Source organism: Convolutriloba macropyga, unplaced genomic scaffold (genome assembly GCF_964194025.1).
Source record: "Convolutriloba macropyga unplaced genomic scaffold, txConMacr16.3 SCAFFOLD_346, whole genome shotgun sequence".
Taxonomy (NCBI): Eukaryota; Metazoa; Xenacoelomorpha; order Acoela; family Convolutidae; genus Convolutriloba; species Convolutriloba macropyga.
This window is the reverse complement of record NW_027451371.1, coordinates 45,001-50,546: the sequence shown is the minus strand read 5'-3', so window position 1 is coordinate 50,546 and position 5,546 is coordinate 45,001. Positions and strand designations below refer to the sequence as shown.

The 5,546-nt window shown below is 41.7% G+C and overlaps 1 non-coding gene and 1 pseudogene across 1 annotated transcript in view; both read left to right on the top strand.

Moving 5' to 3' along the window:
• Window positions 1-3,475: 3,475 nt before the first annotated feature.
• On the top strand, window positions 3,476-3,627 carry LOC142356616 (5.8S ribosomal RNA; annotated as a pseudogene).
• A 1,683-nt stretch (window positions 3,628-5,310) lies between these two features.
• The window catches only part of LOC142356617 (large subunit ribosomal RNA), a 3,522-nt gene continuing 3,286 nt past the window's right edge, over window positions 5,311-5,546 (top strand). Inside the window, exon 1 of the ribosomal RNA XR_012761452.1 lies at window positions 5,311-5,546. This exon is cut by the window's right edge and continues 3,286 nt beyond it. This is a non-coding gene — a ribosomal RNA (large subunit ribosomal RNA).

Below are 5,546 nucleotides of genomic sequence, written 5' to 3'. Positions count from 1 at the left end.
GATCTGTCTGGTTAATTCCGATAACGAACGAGATCTTCTCCATCTAAATAATGAAATTCACTATATGTGAATTCAAACACTTCTTAGAGGAACTATGCGGAATTAAATACCGCAGATGAAGTGAGGCTATAACAGGTCTGTGATGCCCTTAGATGTTCTGGACTGCACGCGCGCTACACTGTGTACTTTTAGATTGAGTACTCAGCCCTTGGTCCGAAATGGACTGGGCAATCAGAGAAAAGTACAGCGCTTCAAGGGGATCGTCTGTTGTAACTTGCAGACGTGAACCAGGAATTCCTGGTACTTATGAGTCAACAACTCATAGGGATTACGTCCCTCCCCTTTGTACACACCGCCCGTCGCTACTACTGATTGGATAGTTAAGCAAGAATTGCAAATTCCTACTGTTGGGACTTCGGTCTCCGGCAACGGGATGAAGCGGATCGAGCTTAATTGTCTAGAGGAAGTAAAAGTCGTAACAAGGTTTCCGTAGGGGAACCTGCGGAAGGATCAGTGATTGATTCCTTCGGGCATGGCTGCTGGTAGAGGCCATGTCTGTAGTGCGCATGACGCTCTGTCGCTAGAGATTGCTTGGCAACCAATCTCGAATTATGTATCGAGCTCAAAAACTACTTGTGTGGATACATAGTTCAGCAGTCATGGCAAGGGACTGCTTAAAGGGAGACTAGTTAGCAAAAGCAGCCTAGCAGAACTGCAGCTATCTAGATCTCAGAAGCTGGGTTATAGAAGCCCAGCTATAGACTTGTGAATGAGAAAGGCCTAAAAAGGTCCACAAGTCGCGTGGTTAGAACCGACACGCAAAAATCCCAGCGAGTGACAGAGCGTTGCGCTGTTCAGTGGGAAAGAGTTGAGCTACTCGGGGCGCCCACTGAACTTGCTCCGAGCCAAAGGCTCGAAAAAACACAGCTTAGCCTCAGATCCTTTACATAGAAGGCTAGCTAAAATAAACTTACCTTGGACGAGGGTAAAGTTTAGTCAGTTCTTAGGGGAGAGTAATCCACAGCTTCTCGCCCTCTGAACATTCTCCCAGATATGTAGGTCTGGGAGAGTCTCCTCCTGTTCTTCGGAATCTGGAGGTAGACAAAGACAGTACGATACGATCTTGCATCGGGATGACTAACCGATAATGATCATAATCTGACAATTTTTCCGGCTTGAGGCACCGGAGTCAGATTAAAGACACATACTGAACTAAAGGCGTATGTGCAAAGCTTGTCGGAGTGTAGAGAGTCAAGCTGAGTTGACTCGTCACGTGGTGATGACAACAGCCATGTGCAAAACACTCACAACTTTATCGTCTATGTGGAAAAGGTTGCTAACAGCGCTCTCTATGAGAGGCCCTCGCATATAACTATACGAGGAAAAGGCGATAGAGTTGTTTGAATGTGGGGCAGGTTCATCGACAAGCTAAGTTGATCACATTCTTGTTGTGGCATCCTACTAGAATTGGTCACGGTCTGCACCAACTCTCCCCAAGTTGGCCAGACTTAAAACTAGAAATAAGGTTTGCAGCTATGTGAACCTAGAAACTGTAAAGGAGTTGAAAGAACTTAAAGGAATTGAAAGAGGCCTTGAGGTATATCCTCTTGGTAAAGACCCACAAAAGCTCACAAAAGTGGCTTCGAAGGGCAAAACTGGTTCATCCAAAACAATTGGAGAGCTTAAAGCAGAACCAATTCGAATGAAACACTATTGGTGAAACTTCATCATGAGAACGTCACAAGCTGATCACGCTCTATGATATGACTAGTATTATGTTGCTTCTAGTAGGCTAAGCGCAAGCCGAAACATCAACATGTGAAAGTCGTAGAATTTTGCAATCAAACTGTGGCTAGTACTGTGATGTTACTAGTAACCTGGTGTTCCGTCATATGGCCAAGAGAGCATTTGAAGGCGAAACTTCTGCATGGGAAAGCTGCATCATGATCAAAATTTTATATCGAGTATTATGTTGACGTTAGTAGGCCTTGGCCGAAAACGCAGCATGTGAAAGGTATAGATAAAAGTTATTGTTGCAGTCAGTACTGTGTAGTTACTAGTAGCTGGATTTAAGCTCAAAATGAGACACTGTTGGTGAAACTTCATCATGAGAATGTCACAAGCTGATCAAGCTCTATGATATGACTAGTATTATGTTGCTTCTAGTAGGCTAAGCGCAAGCCGAAACATCAACATGTGAAAGTCGTAGAATTTTGCGATCAAATTGTGGCTAGTACTGTGATGTTACTAGTAACCTTGTGTTACGTCATATGGCCAAGAGAGCATTTGAAGGCGAAACTTCTGCATGGGGAAGCTGCATCATGAACAAAAGTTTATATCGAGTATTATGTTGACATTAGTAGGCCCTGGCCGAAAGCGCAGCATGTGAAAGGTATAGATAAAAGTTATCGTTGCAGTCAGTACTGTGTAGTTACTAGTAGCTGGATTTAAGCTCGAAATGAGACACTGTTGGTGAAACTTCATCATGAGAACGTCACAAGCTGATCACGCTCCATGATATGACTAGTATTATGTTGCTTCTAGTAGGCTAAGCGCAAGCCGAAACATCAACATGTGAAAGTCGTAGAATTTTGCGATCAAATTGTGGCTAGTACTGTGATGTTACTAGTAACCTTGTGTTACGTCATATGGCCAAGAGAGCATTTGAAGGCGAAACTTCTGCATGGGGAAGCTGCATCATGAACAAAAGTTTATATCGAGTATTATGTTGACGTTAGTAGGCCCTGGCCGAAAGCGCAGCATGTGAAAGGTATAGATAAAAGTTAGCGTTGCAGTCAGTACTGTGTAGTTACTAGTAGCTGGATTTAAGCTCGAAATGAGACACTGTTGGTGAAACTTCATCATGAGAACGTCACAAGCTGATCACGCTCTATGATATGACTAGTATTATGTTGCTTCTAGTAGGCTAAGCGCAAGCCGAAACATCAACATGTGAAAGTCGTAGAATTTTGCAATCAAACTGTGGCTAGTACTGTGATGTTACTAGTAACCTTTTCTTACGTCATATGGCCAAGAGAGCATTTGAAGGCGAAACTTCTGCATGGGGAAGCTGCATCATGAACAAAAGTTTATATCGAGTATTATGTTGACGTTAGTAGGCCCTGGCCGAAAGCGCAGCATGTGAAAGGTATAGATAAAAGTTATCGTTGCAGTCAGTACTGTGTAGTTACTAGTAGCTGGATTTAAGCTCGAAGTGAGACACTGTTGGTGAAACTTCATCATGAGAACGTCACAAGCTGATCACGCTCTATGATATGACTAGTATTATGTTGCTTATAGTAGGCTAAGCGCAAGCCGAAACATCAACATGTGAAAGTCGTAGAATTTTGCGATCAAACTGTGGCTAGTACTTTGATGATGCTTGTAGCCAACCGAATTGGTTGAAAAGCCCAATAAGTAAGCTAACTTGGGAGAGCTTGTTGGAAACCAAATGCTACTAGATTGGTCCAAATACATCCTTCAACAGGGGATCACTTGGCTCGCTTTACGAAGAGGAGCACAGCTATATGTGTTAATTCGGTATGAATCGCAAGATTTGTTTACCGACCTCTCTAACGCAAAAGGCGGTCTCGGCTTCGGCTGTTGACTGCGTCCGATTCAGGGTTATATAACTCTCGATTGAACACATTGATGTTCTATTGTTGGTGCTTCCAATAAAATTGGAACACTTAAAGCAGAACCGATTCAAATAATAGCATTCTGATCAATGATTGCATTCCTTGATCAAGAACTGCTGGAGTCATTGTGATGGCGAATTTTCTTCATAAGAAAATTGCAAAGAGACGGAACTTAATGAGACTAGTATTATGTTGTTTCTAGTAAGCGGAAGCTGAAACAGCAACATGTGAAAATCAAGTTTTGTTCAATGATCTCGAGGCGATAAGTACTATGAAGCAACTAGTAGCCTAAGCATGACTCAGATTTGAGACAGTCAAAAAGACTGGCGAAACTTCTTCACATGAAAGTTACATAGAGAACTACAAATGTATACAGCGAGTATTATGTTGTTTCTAGTAGGCGAAAGCTGAAACATCAACATGTGAAAGTTGTCTGCAAACTGTAGAACGATATGTGATTAGTACTGTGCTGTTACTAGTAGCCAGTCTGACTGTAGAAGCCAAGACAAAGGGAAACTAATGCATCTGAAAAGGACAAGTTATGGAAAGGTATGCACGATAAGTATTATGTTGTTTCTAGTAAGCGGCAGCTGAAACATCAACATGTGAACGTCGTTGTGTACAGTAACCTAGAACTATATAGTCCTTAGTAACGTGCATTTACTAGTACCTGTAATTGGTATTCAGACTCAGGCAGTTTGGAATAGTTTGGCAAAGATGCACCAGAGAAAACTGGGATTTGATACAGAAATTGTTGAATACAAGTATTATGCTGCTTCTAGTAGGTTGAATCCGAAACATCAGCATGTGAAAATTGAAAACATTTCTGGTTCGAATTGTCACAAGTATTTGGTGATCTGAGTAGCCAAACTCACTACAACGCCAATTGAAGGCAAAAATTCTCAACGGGAAAAGCTATTCTCATTGAATGAGCTAACAAGACGAGTATTATGTTGCTTCTAGTAGGCGAAAGCCAAAACATCAACATGTGAAAGTCTTGCTGAACAAATTTAATGTTGTTGAGCTCAGTACCGTGTGAATTAGTAGCCATAATTGGCGAGCGAAAATTGAACTGGCGAAACTTCGTCTTTGGAAAATTGCAGATGCCGAGCACTTATTTTGCAACGAGTATTATGTTGACTGTAGTAAGCGAAAGCCGAAACAGCAACATGTGAAAGCTGTTGAAATTTGTGGTCATTTTGCAATAAGTACAAGGAGTGTAACTAGTAGCCAGGTCAAAATTTGGGATAAGAATGAGCAAAAATTCTGCATGAGAACAGTTGAAATTATGAAACTAAATTACAAAGACTAGTATTATGTTGTTTCGAGTACGCGAAAGCGGAAACATCAACATGTGAACGTTTGTAACGAAGTTTCGTTAATTTTCAGCCTAGTACTGAGCAAGAACGAGTAGCCTCATCTCCAATCCCACGCAAAATGTAGTGAAATATGTGAGTGAACCTTATTCACGGTGAGGGTTTCCCGAGGTCTGTATTGCAGCGAGTATTATGTTGCTTCTAGTAAGCGAAAGCTGAAACAACAACATTTGAAAGTTGGAATTAATGACTGAATGGAAACTTCGACCTGTGTTTGATAGTAGTAGCGAACAAAACTGCTGAATCGGTTTCTGTCTCATATTGGTCAGTGAACCAATTAAGAGACAATCAACTACATAACCTGAATTGGGCGAGAGAACCCCCTTAACTTAAGCATATCAGTAAGGGGAGGAAAAGAAATCAACTGAGAATCCCTTAGTAATGGCGAATGAACAGGGAAAAGCTCATCGGGAAGAGAAATGGCAACATTTCTCGGTGTCCGGTATGGTTTGATGCTAGACTGGTGAATTTGTCCTGATGTCTACTGGAAAGTAGCATCAAAGAAGGTGAAAATCCTGTAAAGGTCATTTTC